Source organism: Apium graveolens, chromosome 1, assembly GCF_009905375.1.
Source record: "Apium graveolens cultivar Ventura chromosome 1, ASM990537v1, whole genome shotgun sequence".
NCBI lineage: Eukaryota > Viridiplantae > Streptophyta > Magnoliopsida > Apiales > Apiaceae > Apium > Apium graveolens.
In genome coordinates this window covers 204,153,962-204,173,136 of record NC_133647.1, presented here as the reverse complement: position 1 = coordinate 204,173,136, position 19,175 = coordinate 204,153,962, and the positions used below count along the sequence as shown (strand labels likewise).

Here is a 19,175-nt window from a genome sequence, read left to right as displayed (position 1 = left end):
AACTTTATGCTATTTATCGTCCTTAGATTTTACCAAAATAATTTGGTCTGTCTACTATATATGTTTGAGATTCTGGCGGCATTCGTCAAAAATTTTACGTGACTAAACATTCCAGGGTCACCACACAAATATATTCAACGACATGAATCAATGCATGGATAAGTGGCATGGAAATTACATGTAATGTGATCTATATAATGTCTATTTCCAACTAGTCCTTAGGCAATCTCTAACGAGATTGATTCCAATTTTCTCAACTCAATGTTAAACCATAATAAGAAAATTGAACAAAAGTAGAGTGACATTTAATAAAATTCCATCAACTGTATTCTGCAGAACATAAACAACTCAATGTTTATTATATAAAACACCAAAATATAACCTCCCACTAAACCAAAGTATCACATAAGGTAACACCTATATGAGTAGTATGCTCGTGAAAGACCTTAGGTGTTAACGCCTTAGTGAGCGGATCCGCAATCATGGAGTTAGTGCCAATGTATTCTATCGAAATCTGTCAACTCTGAATCTTTTCTTTAACAACTAGGAACTTAATATCTATATGTTTTGCATCTGTAGTGCTCCTATTGTTATTTGAATACTCCACTGCTGATTTATTATCACAAAATATCTTTAATGGTCTTTCAACACCATCAAGAATACGCAAACCAGTGATAAAGTTTCGCAGCCATAAAGCTTGATTGGATGCCACAAAACATGCTATATATTCTGCAGCCATGGTGGATGAAGCTATGAGCGTCTGTTTGGCAGACCTCCATGAAATCGCTCCACCAGCCAGTAGATAAACATAGCCCGAAGTAGATTTTCTTTCATCTTTGCATCCTCCAAAGTCAGAATCTGAATATCTAATGATTTCTAGATGATCTGATTTCCTGTATGTGAGCATATAGTCTTTTATTTTCTTCAAATATCGTAAGACTCGTTTCACTGCTTTCCATTGCTCCATTCCCGGATTACTCAAATATCTTCCTAACATTCCAACAATGAATGCTATGTCAGGACGAGTACAAACTTGAGCATATATTAGGCTTCCCACTGCCGATGCATATGGTATCCTTTGCATTTCCCTTATCTCAAGTTCATTCTTAGGATACTTTTTGAGACTAAATTTGTCTCCCTTAGACACGGGTGTATCCATTGGTGCACAATCTTTCATGCCATACCTTTCCAGGATCTTTTCGATATAGCTCTTTTGTGACAATCCAAGAATACCTCGAGAGCGATCTCGATGTATCTGAATTCCTAATATAAAAGAGGCGTTACCAAGATCCTTCATCTCAAATTGATTAGTGAGAAATTTCTTGGTATCGTGCAATAAGCCTATATCATTAGTAGCAAGTAAGATGTCATCAACGTATAAGAGAAGAAAGATAAATTTGCTCCCACTGAACTTGTGATATACACAATGTTCCACCAAGTTCACTTCGAAACCATATGATGTGATTACATGATGAAATTTATGATACGATTCACGAGAAGCCTTCCTGAGACCATAGATGGACTTCTTTAATTTGCATACCAAAGTCTTTGGATCTCCAATGACAAAGTTTTCTGGCTGCACCATATAAATTGTCTCACCAATGTTTTCATTGAGAAACGCCATCTTTACGTCCATCTGATGTAGCTCTAGATCATAATGAGCCATAAGTGCCAGAAAAATTCGAAATGAGTCTTTCGTGGAAACCGGAGAAAAAGTCTCATTGTAGTCGATACCTTTCTTTTGAGTGAATCCTTTAGCGACTAGACGAGCCTTATATCTTTCGATGTTACCACTCAAATCCCTTTTGGTTTTAAATACCCATTTGCAACCAATAGGTTTTGAGCCTTTAGGCAACTCGACAAGATCCCAAACGCCATTGTCTTTCATAGATTGCATCTCTTCATTCATGGCATCAATCCACTTTTGAAAGTTAGGACTCTGCATGGCTTGTTGAAGATTTACAGGATCATCTTCCCCAATGCCAACTCCATCTTCATATACGGCTGCAGCGTGTCAAGGTATTTGGCTAAGAAACTTTCTGAAGGAAGTGACAGGAAATCACATTGGCCCTGTGGTATTATACATTGATAATAAATCCGCCATAGACTTGGCAAAGAACCCTGTTTTTCACGAAAGGTCAAAACATATTGATATCCGTTTTTATTTTATAAGGGAGTGTGTGGAACGGGGTGAGATTGTTGTGAAGCACGTACGAACAGAGGAACAACGTGCTGATGTGCTGACTAAGGCATTGTCAATTGTCAAATTTGAACTTATGAGACAGCTTCTTGGGGTGAAGAGTCGTAATAAAGAAGTTTAGATTAAGGGGGTGCTTGTTTGATTAATCTAAACTTTGTTAATAATTTATGGTGTCTGAGATATGGAGTCTAGTGATGTAGTGTGAGGTGTCGGTAATATTTTGATAGTTTATGGACGTAGTTTGAATAAGTCAGGCCTGAGAAGTAGTAGTGGAACATTTTCAGGACTCTCTATTGCTTTCTGTTTCCTAGTTTATAGGCCTAGTTGGTTTCCTAGTTTTCTTGTACTTAAGTTGTTTCCTGTATGCAAAATAATAAGATCACTACTTTACATTTTTGTTTTCTCTCGTTTTTACATCATACACATAATATAAATTTCAGAGTTTTTTTAAAATAATACATATTTTAGAAATAAACGAAAATAATGTCATTTTTAAACTTATTTTCAAAAATGCACTTTTTAAGTTTTATTTTCAAAAATAAGATTTGCAATTGTGGAACCTATTATGCAACTTTTATTTTAATTTCTTCAAAATTGATTTTAAGGTTACAACCTTGCAAACTTGAAACTCAACAAATGCAACCTTAACATTTATAATCTTCTTAAAATTGGAAATTAAGTTGCATAACAAGTTGCAACATTATTTTTGAAAATGAAACTTACAATTGAAAACAACTTTAAAATGTTAATATTTTTGTAAATAAGTTGAAAAATATAGTATTCTCAATAATTTCCAAATAAATTTATGCAAATAAAGGATTTATTATTAATTTATCTGTTTTATATATTCCATATAATATTACATAAATAAATACAAGTATCCCCTCTTTAAGCAGATATCCACATCACTAGACTAACTTTCTTGCTAAGATACACTTGGAAACAACTGATGTCATCATGTTCCGTAATAGTATAAATTAAATCGATCTATGGTTTGAATTTAAAATTTTTTTACATCATTACCCATTATTATTTTTAATGTTTGAGAATTTAAAAAATATTTTAACATTATTATATGTAATGTTTCGAACATTATATAATCTGCATTTGCAAATATTTTTGACTAAATGACTATGTAATTTTTGACACAAAATTATTTTGGAAATAAATTTTGCATATGCATATGAGAAGGGTTAATGATTTATGTATACTGAAAATGATTAACACACGTTTAATACATAATAACTTAAATAAAACTCAATTTACTATATTTTATATTCATATTTACAAGATTTCATACTTAGAGTCTTTTTTGATTGAGATAATTAATATAGTTTCGATGAGTTTAAAGTCAAAATTGGATCTAATATTTTGAATTTTTTTTGATAATTTTTGTATGATTCTAAATTTAGTCTTGTCAATATGAAAGATTCAAATATATAATCAAATAGCTTTTGCATGAATTTAGGTTTAGTTTTTTTATTTGAATACAATATTGTGCAAAATATGGATTAAAATACTAAATAAAACTTATTAATTATATCAAGTTCTATGGAGTCCACCACCATTCGAGTACTAGAGTCCATATTTCCCTAATAAATAAAAAATTATAAAACATATTATTGTGTACATCATATTTTATAAATATTACTATTTTAATAAAAATATTGCAAATTCATTAATTTTACAAGTATAATAGTGCAAAACATCAACCTCAACATGAATGTTCTACAAACTAACTATTTTCCAAAGATCAATATATTATACAATGTAAATCTTATAAAATCTATAAAATTTGCAAGACTATCATTAAAATAATAATATTTGCAGAAGGCAGAGTAATATATTTTCCAACGTTTTATATAGTATATATATTAGGTGCAAAGAGTATATGGACACTTCAACTCACATGAAATACTACACTCCATAAAACTTTACTCATAAATTTGTTACCACTATTTTTGACCAAGTTATATGTTATTTAATATTTGTGCTATGAATTGCACCCTTAATATGTGCCCACGGGCGCGCACTAGAAAAACCGTTTATAAAATCATCACAAACTGAAAAAGACAACTAATGTTAGAATATGATCACCATTTTAAAGCAATGAAATAGAGGCCAAATAGATTAATGACAAATACATAGCATTATTGTTTGCTTTTTTCAGTGGTGTTCCGAGGCCCACAATAAGAAGTATGAATTTAGGTGAAATCACATTAATTACTTTCCAATAATTGTGATGATGAACTTTTTATTCAAAAGTAAAAATCAATCAATAAAATTACATAACTCGTACATAAATTATAATTAGAGTATGCTCATGGGCACTAGACAACCCCTTATTATTTTCTAATTTTTTTGTGCTCAATCACATGTATGTTAAAAGTTATAGACATGTATTTTTTTTGCGGCAGGGGAATCCACTTATCATAGGTCATTCGGTTAGTAGAGTGATCTAAAGTTGCAAGGAGAAATCGATTGTCTTATGTGTGCCATTGGCCCACATTAAAAACTTAGCCAAAGTAATGGGCCATATATTTCTTCTTCCATACAACTCATGTTAAATTACTCATGGTCTAAACACATTGAAACATAGGCCTCATAGACTAATGACAAATTATAAATTCATAACAGTATTGTTTGAGTTTTTTGTGGTGTGATAGGGGCCCATAATTAGAACTAACAAATTAAGTGAAATTTAGATTGATTGCTTTTCAATAATTATGATGACGACCTTTGTATGCAAAAAAACAACCTAAAAAATTAAATAACTCATATATAGAAGATTATCAGAATATGATCATGGAAACACACTATATAGCCCCTTATTATTTTTAAATCTTTTAGGCCCACTCCCCATTTGTGTTCATCTTCATCTGGGTGTATGTTGGATTAATCTAAACTTGTTTTTTATTTTTATTTGTTTATTTTGTCTGAGTGTTATAGTTTGAACTGGTCTGGGAGTACTGCAAATGTTATTGAGCATTTTTAGGAGTATTTAAATAAGTCTTGGCTACGTGCTGGAGTAGTGGAGCTCGTGTAGGAGTGTGTTCCTAGTCTTTAGTTGTAGTTGGTTTCCAGTTTGTTTTTCTTAGTTATATACGTTGTATTAGCAACTTTATTTTTAATGAGATCATGAGTTAACATTTTGTTTCTCTCTCATTTTAATATTACACATACAATATATATATATATATGTTACTGTAATCAGGGTTATAAAAGTTATATTTCATCAATAGAGGATTCAGGGGAAACCGACATGAGTTAATAGTTCATGATGTAATCATATGCCTAGTTCAAATGACGATACCCTAAGCATTTTTAGATCATCTTAGATAGTGGGATTGTAAAATATGTCAGTGCATGTGGATGTGTTAGATCTAAATATATAAATTCTATACAAAAGTAATTTTCTTGGTCCATCAAAAAATTATACTTACACGTGAATTTTTCTATTAAATTCCTAATTTGGCTATATGTTTATGATAAATTCACGGTTATAAATTTGACAATATGACAACGCTAAATCCTAACTCCATGCCAAGTTTTTAGACTTAAGATCCAATTACAGTAGGGGAAAATTTAAAAATACAAATATTTGTGTTTGTCAATCCAATAATATCTACCTATATACCACTGTAATGTTCCATTTCTAGACTAGCCCACTCTCACACCTTTCTTCGATGTAATCTTCTTTTCTTTGGTCCCCACTTTGCCTGATCGAGGTGGAGTACCAGTAGGGGGATTGGGTGTCTCAAGGCCAAGCACAATTGAGATTTTGCCCTTACCTTTCCTGTTGATGGCATCACAGTGAGTAATAATTTCACCTTCCTCCAAATGAGCCAAAGTATCAAAGGCATTTTTCGTTGAGATCTCATTAATGGGATCCTGATGTTCCTGGGATCTTTGAGGTTGAGGTGCACTAACTGCTCGAACGGGTACTGGAGTTGTTAGCGGAGACCGAACGGTGTGCACGCTTGGGATCAGGTGCGCAGGGCTGCAAGGGCGCTTAGACGCTGAGATGGTCCTAGAGCTCTCTAGAGCCTGTCCTGTGTGCTTGGCGACTGAGCGACGCCCAGGCGAGATAAAGCCAGCCATAGGTTGTACTGTACCCTGGGATTCAACCTGGGACTCAACATGGGACTCTACAATCAAGTCCCCGGTTACTTCATTATCCATAACAATTGTTGTCTCAACTGCATCAAACTTGTCAAGTTCATCTCCTTGTGTTGCATTTTCTTCCTACATTGTCTCAAAATCTCATCCTCATCTAAAGTAACATCACAACCTAAAAACTTACCCACCACGTATGGAACCAAAGAATGATTATGGACATAGTCTTCATTAAGATTTTCTTCATTCTCCTCCATTTCAGCTTCGGCCTCATGCACCTTAGTGTTGTTCTTACCACCCTTCCTATTATTAACACTCCCTTGTGATCTAGATTTTGGTATCTCTCGATTGGGATCATCAGGGCAACGTGCCAAAGAGTGTCCAAATTGCTTGACATAGGGAGCAGGAATATGGCAATTGTGAATACTCGATTTTAACTCGAAAGTTATCTTCCCTCCCTTTGCTGTTTAAATAGGGGACAATCATGTAGGGTGGCCTAGGAGATCCATACTCAAGCTCAATTAACACTCCAGCAAATTTCATTGGAAGGAATTTCGAAGTTGCTTCATCAAACTTGATAACTTTCCCAAGGAGCTCAGCCACCATGGTAATTCCAGAACTGGAACAACAGTAGGAAGGTGGGAGCCCTAACTTGACCCAACATGGCACCTTATAAAGAACATTACATTTGAATTCTGTACTTTCCATCCATGGTTTAAGGAAAAGAACTCGCCCTGCCAAATGTATAGAATTGAGATTTAGAATTGCTTTCATGTGTTCCTCCGTATCAAACTTGAACGTGAAATAGCCTTTTGAATTATAAAAAACATGTAAAAGTCCTCTATTTTTTCATAGATTCATGGCCCTATCACGAACAAATTTGAAGTCAAAGCTCCCGCCAATAAAATGGCCAATGCAGCTAGTGTTCCACTGCTGCCTTGCTTGAACAAGAAATTCTTTGGGAAGAATAATGGTCAAGGAACCATCCTCATTAGTGACAAAAGTAGCTTTATGCTTGAAATTTGGAGTTGTAGTTGGGATTCCTTCCTTGACCTTATCACTCCAAGAAACCTTCTTTCCCCCTGCTTTACTACAATCACCTTGATGAGGATTTGGTGTGCCAGCAATGGCCACAGTGGTGCCAGTTACTGCAGTCACCACAATCCCCCCAGCCGCCTCGGCTTCCAACTCCTCCACAGGCTCCACCACATTGCCCACAACACCGGGGCTCCCAGTACCACCAACAATATTGTGTTCACCCACTAGGATCAAAACTCCGTTTCTCACAACAAAACTATCAAGTAAATTTTCTAAGGACTTGATGAATTTTCCGAGGTATTACCATTTGAAACAATTCGAGATTCATCAAGTTGTTCAAGAAGACCTCCATTACCAACATGTTGTACTTCTTGAAGCCCCAAGATCTCAGCTGGGGGTAAGCCACCATCACCTCCCATAGCCCTCCCTTTTGAGCTCACTGTGTTGTCACTTGGACCACCATCAAGGCGAATGGAGCCACCATCTCTACGCAAGAGGGCATGGGAATTTACCCCTCTAGGATTTAGAAAAACTTCTTTCAAGTCCACATCTTCAAGGACTATAGTTCTGTTAATGGCTGCTATGTCATAGTTGTGGTCATGACCTATACCAACCATCATTGCAGATTCGCCGGAGTTAAAGCTAAAAGAACTGTCATTTGACATAATTAGAACTAAAGAGTAAAAAATGTGGGTGAAAATAGAGACCTACGGGAGTGGGGAGTAAAGAAAACAAGAGGGATGGTAAAAAGACGGAGTGTTTGGCCGGAAAAGGTGATGAAAGAAGTGAAGTAAGGTGATGAAAGAAGAAAGAGAAGAAGAGACCAGCGGATACAGACACAACCTGGGCAAAAGATCTAGTTAATAGGGGTTGGGCACGGAAAAACGAAGAGAGAAAAATTTGAAAAACTTTTGGGTTGATATGAGTAAGAGAATATTCTATCATTTTTTTGAGATTGGAAGATTCATATGAAAACATCTTATCTTCTTTAAGAATAAACTGTATTTTTTGATTTATTAAAAGTGTTAATGTGGAAACATCCTATCTTCCATAGTGTGCCTTGAATAATCTATAAACTTTATGATCTTCTCCTTCCTTTTCATACCCTTTTGGTTGAGACACATACACCTCTTCCAACAATTCACCATTCAAAAATGCTGATTTTGCATTGAGGTGGTGAACCTCCCATTCATTTTTGGCAGCCAATGCAAGTAATAAATGAACTGTTTCCATCCTTGTAACAGGTGCAAAGACCTCCTCGTAGTCCACTCCGTACTTTTGAACATAACCTTTCGTTACGGGCCGGGCTTTGTGCTTTACCACCATACCTTCTGTATTTCTTTTTATTTTGAACACCCATTTTAAGCCGATTGTCTTGTGGCCTGCAGGCAACTCTGTAAGTTCCCATGTTTTGTTATTTTTGATGGGCTCAATTTCGTTCTGCATTGCCAATTTCAAAGCTTTTTGTTTAACTGATTGATCATACGTAACAGGTTCATCTATTTCTGATAGTAATAACTCATCTGCAGCTTCCACTTTTTCAGTTTCATCATAAATGTTCCTTAGTGATCTGAAATTCTGAGGTTCACTGCTAGCCTCACTTAAGCTGCTCGAACTGTTAGAGTTACTTCCACTTAAGCTTCCCATGGTGCCAAATTTTATTTCACTTCTGTTGTCACTTGCATTACTTGACCTGGAGTTTAATTGCGAATCCTCTTCATTGTATCCCTCATTTCTAGTTATTTCCAACGAGCTCGGTTGATAGTCAATAGGTGTAAATGGGCCTGGCATTTATTCACTTTCTGCCTCATTATTACCCCAAGACCACCCCTTCTTTTCTTCAAAATGCACATCTCTGCTCACGTGCACAGTGTCCTCAACAGGATCATAAAGTCTGAAAGCTTTTTTCCCTGGTTCTTTTCCCAAATAAATCACAACTTTGCTCTTATCATCAAGTTTTTTGACATGTATTGCGGGTATTTTCATATAACCCAAACAGCCAAACACCTATATGTGTTCAAGGTGAGGTTACATAATAAATCAATTCTAATCATTATAATCAATCATGTTTTTCTTTCTAAAGATGTGGCACTAAATTGTGACCAAACCATTTCAAGACAATGAACGATTGGTTTATTACTAAGTATAAACATGATTATACTTAGTAACAAAAAGGGATGAGATATAAGGCCCCCCACCAAATTATAAGTGTGCTGACACCATATAAAAATAGTAATTGCTAAAAGTTAGTTTGATAATTTACTTTGAAAAGGTGTATATATATAATCAGTATAAATGATACTTTTTCAATGTAAACAATACACACATTTCATGTCTAAAAAATAATTGTATCAAATTATGATAGACGCATAGCAGTACATTTTAATATCTCTATCAAAAAGTATTCATAAATATTTCTCCTTTTTTATCATTTTCTGAAGAGACAATTGTAAAACATAACAATGTTTGAGAGATGGGGAATTCCAATTCAAATGCAAACCTTATTTAGAACCAAGAAGACCAGTCCTCCTCACAGGATAGTAAGTTATACTCATCCAATCATAATTTGAATTTTTTCAGAGACGAAAAAAGATTTCCCAGAGATTAATGTATTGTATATCTATGTATATACAGTAAAGGACACTACACCAAAAGTGGCCTTCTACATCATTCCACAAACATTGCAACAGGCCAAATAAATGTTGCAACAGACCAAAAATTTTCTACGGCAACACTTTTGTGATGTTAGTATTTTTGGCGTTGCCTTAGGGTTCAAAGGCAACATTTTCTTATCAAGGGCAACACCAAAAATTATGTTGCAAAAAAGCAATGACATGGCAAAAAAAATGGGGTCAAACTGACACGTGGACTGCCACATGAACTGCCATATGGCACTTTGACACATGGCTTTTGACACGTGGCAAATGTGGGGCCCACTGACATGTGGGATACTGACAGGTGGGGTCCACTGGCATGTGGGGCCCACTGACATGTGGGTCCAGCTTGACACATGGCCCTTTTGCAACAATTTTTAGTACCTATTTGCAACATTTTTAATACCTATTGCAACACAATAACAATGGACAAAATTTGAAATATACTTTCTCCATACATTAAATCCCAGTTCTATATAGAACTTTTTTTTCAATCAAAGTCAACAGAAACACAATACAATATCACCAGTACTGATGAACTAATCTACTAATCTACAAACATTACAAGTCTATTATACAGGAATCACAATTAACTTAACCCATTAATCTGGCAGCTACTTTAGCAACACGGAAAAAAGAGAGCACATAATTCAGATTCTTCAACTGTGCTAACAAATTTGACGTCCATTTTACCCATTTCTGTAGAATCTTGTTACTGCTCTGCCACGAACCAGCTAGTTACTAAGATCTATATCCCCTTGGCTTTTATTAGTCACAGCTCTCATCCTTTCCTTTTCTAATTCAATACTCTCTTTCAGGTCAGTTGTCAAACTAAGGGACTCAATGATAATTGATAGATTATCAGAATCAGGATCCAATCCACGCTGTTGTCTCTTTAAAGCATGTTCAATTGGTTCTGATATTTTTTTCAATTCAGCACACTGGAATTCCTGCTTACAATGCTGAAATTGATTACCGACATTAGTTACTGACTTGATTAGCTATGTTGTATGACATAAAATAATAATACGCAAAGTCGCAAACTATAGGAACTATCGGAAAAAAACAGTTAGGTGAATGACTGTAAAAATACTAATCAGGATTCTACTATTCAAATATGGCAAAAAGTCACAATCTAAAGTAATCAGGATTCCCAGACAAAAAATTGATATGTTTATGCTAATAAAGTAAGTTGCTTAGCTAATTCTCTATTCGCAAGATAAATGAAATATAATGGATGTTATTATGTAGTCACTCTGCCTAATTTGAACTTGTCATTCTGTTGCTTGTAATATAATTATGGAATTGATGTACTTAGTTATATATTATTAATATTACAATTTGTCTTGCAATTATATCTATATATTAGTTATTTAAATATACTTGAATTTATTTTCTGACTTTTTGACCCGAGTAATTGGTTTTACTGGCTATGCCCCTGTTGGCACGGACAAACCAACCTACTGTACTATTTATACTTACCCCATCCAGTAAAATATTTGAGGCTTTGAAGTCTCTATATATTATCTTTTTTTCTGCTGCGTGTAAGAATGCCAGACCTCTAGCAGCTCCAATCAGAATCTTTAAGCGTATTTCCCATGGAAGTGGCAGCATAGAGCATCCTCCTGCTCAGTACAGAAGACAATGAGATTGTCAGACTCTGGTTAAAGACACAAAGGCCGACTTACTATTGCCTTTCTTGCAGTATAGAAGACAATGAGATTGTCCCACCAGTTTAACAAGATTTGGATGAGAAAGGTGTGAAAACAATACTCATGCTTTATTCATAGAAGTATTACATCACAGAAATTTCACGTATATATTCAGCTAAGATAAGAAATGATTATGCAACTAAAAATAAGGACATGTAAATAATGCAGAAATAAAAACCCAAAAGATTTGACCATTTTAAAAAAAACTGCTCAAGATTTACCAAGTAAATCAGACCACATGAAAAGAAAACACTATCCGAAGCAAGAGAATCCATCTGGATTGGGTCTATTTTACCTTGTTATCAACTACAATATTTTGGCTTGCATAAGCCTTGTGTTCAGCACTACACCGTTCAATTACTTCAGGGATACAATACTTCTTCAGAAATTTGACATCTCCCTGTAAACTAAAGTTCACTAGATAAATCTGTGTTATTACGTTAGTACAAGTTATGTAAGCACATAACTAGAACTCCTGCATTCAACATAGTGTATCAAAAGTTTAATTTTCCTAACCAAAAGTTGCAAATGTGAGATGTAAATGAACAATTTAATTAATTGATTTACATACCTCATCTGATTTGGACTATTTAATTTATCGAATTCCTTTACAATTCCCAAGGCTTTAGCAGAAGATATGTTTTGTGCCCGTTTAGCAGAAAATTATAACCATATGCAATTTCAATATAAAGTCATCAAGTCAAGAAAAAAGATCCAGTTTATTGTCAAATGCAGAAACTCACCAATGAATCATCAAGATTTCCTTTTTCCAGTCCAGGAAAATCGACCAACATTAGTGGTGGATCTAAATTTTAATGATTAAAATCACAAAATAAAAGAAACTAAATTTTTGAGGTACGTAGAAAATATAGAACAAGACACATCAATAATGCAAATACGTCAATACAATTTCGAAAGAAGGCACTGCATTTAAAGTTAAGTTAAACACTAGCTTCACATATTACCCCCGTCAGTAGGATAAAGGATGGAAGTATCACAATGAAAACATACTGGTAATATTATAATCTGCAGAGCATATCATGCACATTTTGCCATCATCGATTAGGCATGCTTCGAATAGCCATTCGAAGTTTCCAGTTGTCCATACCACATCATGGGCTGTCTCGTGACCTTGCTGGAAAACTCATAAGAAGTTAGTGTTAGATGCTCAGGTTTATGATGATTGCAGATAAACAGAAGATAAACAGAATGCAAGTAAACGAGATTCAAGCTTTGCAGTTTGTTCAGATTTTCCAGCAGTGGCTATTTCTCAGGATTAGGTTTGTTAGGGTTTTGTGTAAATCTTGTTTATCTGGATAAACCTTATCTCAAACAAACTTACCACCTTATCTTATAAATCAAGTTTAAATCTCTCAAGCCTTATCTCTTTACTTGATTTATCTCTTTTTCAAACGTACTAACAGATTAGTTTCAAAGATTCATTCAAATATTTTCAAACAAACTTATCTTCCAATCTTATCTTGTGTTTGAAAATAAATCTGTTAGAACTTTGCTTATAAATACAACTCTTCATTTCAGATTTGCAGCTAACACTTTCACGAGAATCCTTCATCATCTGAAATTATTTTCTTGTTTCATACCCGAGATATTTATATCCAGAAAAACAAGAAACCTAGTTTGAGTTGTAATCAATTTGTTTATTCTTATACTTGTGTATTCATATCAACTTTGTGCCGGGTTGTGGCAAGCTTGATTTCAAAGTATAGCAAGGTAGCTAGAAGGCTAAGGAATAGCAGTGGGCTAGGTAGCAAGGTAGCTTGGGAAAGGGTTTCTTTCAGGTGCTATATTTGTAATCAAGGAAAAGATTGTAAGTTCTTTTATTAAAGTTGATATAATACATTCTCTATGCTAGTTGGCATGGGGACTTGGATGTAGGCCATAGACTAGGTGTAGGGGCCGAACCAAGTGAAAACTTCTGGTGTTTTTACTTTTCAGTTTTTCAGCATTCTGCATTTTATTTCTGTTGTTTATTTTCTGCAGTGTAATTGAGACTGTCCCATACCCTGTCTCATTTGTAAAGGGACTGTCCCATTTGCATAAGAGACTGTCCCATTTGCCTTGACAGTTAGAATATTAATTTATCTATCGAGCCATCGAATTTCATTTGGTATCAGAGCAGGTGCATTTAATTCTCTTTTTAGTGTTTATTTTGCTAGCGATCCATGGCTCAACCAGATAGGTATTCAAACAATTATCCACCACTGCTTCATGGTGCTGAAAACTACAATGACTGGAAGTTTCGAATGAAAATCTTTCTCCAGCGTGATGCATTTGAATGGGATGCTGTAGAAAATGGTTTCACAATTCCTATGAAAGAAGGGAAGCCAAAATCTCTCAAGGATCTCTCTCCCGAAGAAGTGAACGCAATGAATTCCAATGCTAAATCTATGAATTCACTTCTCAATGGCATGGTAGCTACAGAATTAAGAAAAGTCTCAGCATGTACTACTGCCAAACAGATTTGGGATACGATCAAAGTCAGCCACGAAGGCACGTCTAAGGTACGTGAAGTAAAATTAAGTATGCTAATGAGTGACTATGAAGGTTTCAGGTTGGAAAGAGATGAAAGCGTGCGAGATGCTCAAGGGAGGTTTCTGACATTGATGAACTCCATCTCACTTCTGGAACGGATCATTCCTCAATCTGAGATAAATAGGAAAATCCTCAGAGCAATGCCAAAGAAGTTTGCTCCAAAGGTTACCATTCTGCAGGATTCAACACTGCTTTCGACTATGGATACTCTAACACTGTTCAGTGAATTGGAGGAATTCGAAAATCAGCTACGTAGATATGATGAAGAAGATGAAGCTCCTCGTAAGAAAACTCTTGCACTTAATGCAGATGCAGATGAGTCTCCTGACGATTCTGATGAAGATATTGCTCTTCTAATAAAGAAGTTTCATAAATTTCTTGCCAAACGGAATGCCTCCAAACGACCTGTGAAATCGCAGTTTATGAAGAAGGACTTCAAATCTAATCCGAGCAAGGAGGTTAAAGTGAATCAAAGCAAAGATACTTGCTTTGAGTGTGGAAAGAAAGGGCACTTCAAAAAGGACTGTTACAAGCTGAAGAACAAAAAGAAGGCATTAATTACTTGGAGTGATGATGAATCTGACGTGGAGATCGATTCAGACGATGAAGTTGCTCAACTTTGCTTTGCTGGACTAGAGGACAACTCCAGTGACAATGATGAGGTACAGAATATTAAGTATAATTCAAATATATCTTCATCTATGTTGAATTTGCAGGTCCAGGTTAAAAAGTTAAAAGAAAAGAATGCTTATTTAAAGCAAGCTTTAAGTGAAGTTCTTAGTGAAATGGATGATCCCATGAAGGAAGAAGCCCTAGTTGCTGAGAACAAATCATTGCTTGAAAGGGTTTCAAAACTTACTGAAGAAAATCAATATCTCAAAAATGAGATTGAGATGAAGGATGTATGCCTTGAAGCCTTGAAGAAAGAGTCAATATCTGTTGATTCAGAAACCGTTAAAGAAGACAGTGCTCCTGATCCCCTTGTTCCTGAATTAAAGCAGAAAGTCGAACAGCTTGAAAAAGATTTAGCTAAATGTTTTCATGGAGAAGGAACTTTGAATGCTCTTCTTGGTGAACAAAAATCTTCTCTTGATAAAGGAGGTTTAGGATGTGAGTCAATCAAGAAACGTGCATTTCAAGGCGGTTATAAGCGAGCTCCTATGAAATATAAGATGCCTTATGAGAAATGTCGAGATTGTGGCAAAGCTGGCCATCCTACATCTGAATCTAGATTATGTGGTATCAAGGGCCACTCTTCTAACTCATCTTATAAATCTTCTACTAGATATAAATCTGCTAATACTTCTGTTAATATTGTTCAGATGTGGATTAAGAAATCAGATAGACATTTATATAAGATTTGTGATACTAACCAACCAGGACCCAAGTTTAAGTGGGTACCTAAGGGATAAAGCAATTCTTGCAGGTTTGTTTGAAGGTCCATGTTCCGCGAAATAAATGGATCATCGACAGCGGTTGTTCACGTCACATGACAGGTGATAAATCCAAGTTTCTATCTCTAGTTGCCAAGGAAGGTGGCTTAGTTACTCTTGGAGATTCAAACACCGTCAGAATTATTGGAAAAGGCACCATTGGTAATGACAGGTTTGCCATTTCTAATGTTCGTTTAGTTGATGGTTTGAAATATAATCTTATTAGTGTAAGTCAACTTACTGATGCTGGTCATAAGGTTAAGTTCGATAAAGATGTATGCTATATTGGTACTCATACTAACGAGTTTGCTCTAGTTGCCAAAAGAAAAGGAAATATTTTCGTATTAGATTTTGATGAACAGCAAGAAGAAATTTGTCTTGCTACTGTTCAAGATCAACAGTATCTTTGGCATCGACGTCTTGGCCATGTTCACATGGATCTTCTTCGGAAGATATCTTCTCATGATCTGGTTCGAGGTCTACCAAAGCTGAAGTACAAGAAAATAGAACCTTGTTCAGCTTGCCAACTTGGAAAACAGGTGAAAACTTCCTTTACTGCTAAGAATAAAGTATCAACTTCTGTTCCTTTGCAGCTCCTTCATCTAGATCTTTTTGGTCCAGAAAGGTATGTAAGCGTAGGAGGTAAGAATTATGCTTTTGTTATAGTTGATGATTATTCTCGTTTCACTTGGGTATTATTTTTACGAACTAAGGATGAAGCTTTTGTTGAGTTTAAGGATCTTATTACTAACCTTGAGACTAAGTATTCATTTAAGCTCAAGACTATTCGTAGTGATCATGGAGGTGAATTCGAGAAGGATTTCATAACCTTCTGTAAATCAAGAGGAATCACTCATGAATTCTCAGCTCCTCGAACTCCTCAGCAGAACGGAGTAGTAGAACGCAAGAACAGGACTCTACAGGAAACTGCCAGAACTCTACTGCATGAGAGTAAGCTTCCAAGAAAATTTTGGGCTGAAGCGGTACACACTTCCTGTTATATTTTAAATAGAGTACTTATCCGTCCTATTTTGCTTAAAACTCCGTATGAATTGCTTAAGAAAAGGACTCCTAACATTAGTTATTTTCGAGTATTTGGTTCCAAGTGTTTTATTTTAGATACTCAAAATAATCGAGGCAAGTTCGATGCGAAATCTACGGAAGGAATCTTCTTGGGATATTCTACAACAAGCAAAGCTTATCGTGTTTATAATTCTGTCAAGAACAAAGTAGAAGAATCCATCAATATTTCATTCAATGAATCTTCAAGGAATATATCTCAAATTGATGAAGACACTGCGGATCTATCGTCTCATTCCCAAATGAGACAGTCTCATTCTGAAAAGAGTCAGTCTCATTCTGACAAATCAAACAGTCAAGACTCTCCAGGTCCATCTCAGTCTTCTGATAATTCTGCAGAATCTACTCAAGCTTCAGATGAATTTTCTGGCTATCCAAAGACTCCCGATAGTGTTTCAAATTTGAATTATGTTACTCCTCTGGATAAATCTTCACAAGCGGAAATGAGGCAGTCTCTTTTGAATGAGACAACTCCTATTCATTTCCAGGCAGATAATTCTAATGAGGAAGAAATGAGTAATATTCAACTTCCTAAGTCTTCTAGGACTGTGAAGAATCATCCACCAGATAATCTTCTCACTGATTTAGATCAAGGGATTTCTACTCGAAGCAGGCTTCATAATCTATGTGCATTCTGTGCTTTTGTTGCTGAGTTCGAACCAAAGAATGCTCAAGAAGCAGTTGCAGACGAACACTGGTCTGTTGCAATGCAGGAGGAATTGAACCAGTTCGAGCGGTGTGATGTTTGGGAACTCGTCCCACCTCCTCAGGATGCCAAGATCATTGGAACTCGTTGGGTTTTCAAGAATAAGAAAGATGAAGATGGAAATATCATTCGAAATAAAGCTCGGTTGGTTGCTCAGGGATACAACCAGCAGGAAGGAATCGATTACGATGAGACATATGCTCCAGTAGCTCGTTTAGAAGCTATTCGAATCTTAATGGCCTTTGCAGCTCACAAGAAGTTCAAGCTCTATCAGATGGACGTCAAAAGCGCATTTCTAAATGGCTATCTCAAGGAAGAAGTCTACGTGAAGCAGCCTCCAGGTTTCATTCACGAGAAGTACCCTAACTATGTTTACAAGCTCAAGAAATCTGTCTATGGATTGAGACAGTCTCCTCGCTGTTGGTATGAACGTCTCAGTCAATTTCTTGTGAACAATGGTTTCATTCGTGGTACACTCGATCCAACTCTCTTTATTTTTCATAAACGTGATAACTTTCTTTTAGTACAAGTTTATGTTGATGATATAGTATTTGGATCTTCTAACGAATCTTTGTGTAAGTGGTTTTCTGATTGCATGCATAAGGAATTCGATATGAGTTTGATGGGTGAATTGCAGTACTTTCTAGGTTTGCAAATTAATCAGTCTCATGCAGGAATATTTATTCACCAAGGCAAGTACATAAAGGATTTACTCAAAAGATTTGCACTTGATCATGTCACACCTAAATCAACTCCGATGAGTACTTCAGTTAAGCTCACTAAGGATGAACAAGGTACACCTGTAGATGTCACTAAATTTCGAGGTATGATTGGTTCATTGTTATATTTAACTGCCTCACGACCTGACATTATGTATAGTGTATGCTTGTGTGCTCGTTTTCAATCTCAACCTAAAGAATCTCATTTGAATGCCGTTAAACGTATTTTTAAATATTTGAAAGGTACGAGTGACTTGGGATTATCTTATCCAAGCTCCTCTTCCTTTGACTTAATCGGTTTTTCAGATGCTGACTATGCAGGGTCACAGGTTGATAGAAAAAGCACAAGTGGTGCTTGTGAATTTTTAGGAGATTGTTTAGTTGCATGGAATAGTAAAAAGCAAACTTCAGTAGCTCTCTCTACAGCTGAAGGAGAGTACATTGCAGCTGGAAGTTGCTGTGCTCAAATTTTGTGGATGCAACAAACATTGCAGGATTTTGGTATTTCTTACTCAAATATTCCTATATATTGTGATAATACCTCTGCAATTAATATCTCTAAAAATCCTGTTATGCATTCTCGTACTAAGCATATTGATGTTCGTCACCATTTTCTACGAGATAATGTTTCTAAAGGTAATATTGAGCTTATTTATATTTCTACTGAGAAACAGCGTGCAGATATCTTCACTAAGCCTTTAGCTGAAGATAGATTTTGTAAAATGCGTCGTGAATTAGGTATGTGTTCTCTGTAATTTATTACGTGATTTTATGTATTTTATGTGTTTAAATATGAATTATGTCATAATACTTAAATATATGTTGTGTATTTATTATTTGAGTTATTAGGTTCCTGTTTATAAATTTGTGGTTTGTTATTTTATTTGTCCGTGTGTTTATGCGTGTATATAGCATTAGATTTTGTAAATCTTTTGATTAGACTTTTCATTTCCTTGAAACTCGT

At 35.4% G+C, this 19,175-nt stretch overlaps 1 long non-coding RNA gene across 4 annotated transcripts; it reads right to left on the bottom strand.

Annotated features, from left to right (window-relative positions):
- Positions 1 to 10,443: 10,443 nt before the first annotated feature.
- On the bottom strand, positions 10,444 to 12,723 carry LOC141679273 (uncharacterized). Of its 4 annotated transcripts, XR_012558098.1 has the most exons (5): positions 12,686 to 12,723; positions 12,292 to 12,525; positions 12,016 to 12,120; positions 11,491 to 11,633; positions 10,444 to 10,970 (listed from the first exon to the last, which is right to left on the bottom strand). It is a non-coding gene; the product is annotated as an uncharacterized LOC141679273 (long non-coding RNA). The 4 variants fall into 4 exon arrangements; XR_012558100.1 differs by lacking the exon at positions 12,686 to 12,723 and having other exon boundaries at positions 12,016 to 12,195; positions 12,292 to 12,563; XR_012558097.1 differs by lacking the exon at positions 12,686 to 12,723 and having other exon boundaries at positions 12,292 to 12,540.
- Between the last annotated feature and the right edge of the window lie 6,452 nt (positions 12,724 to 19,175).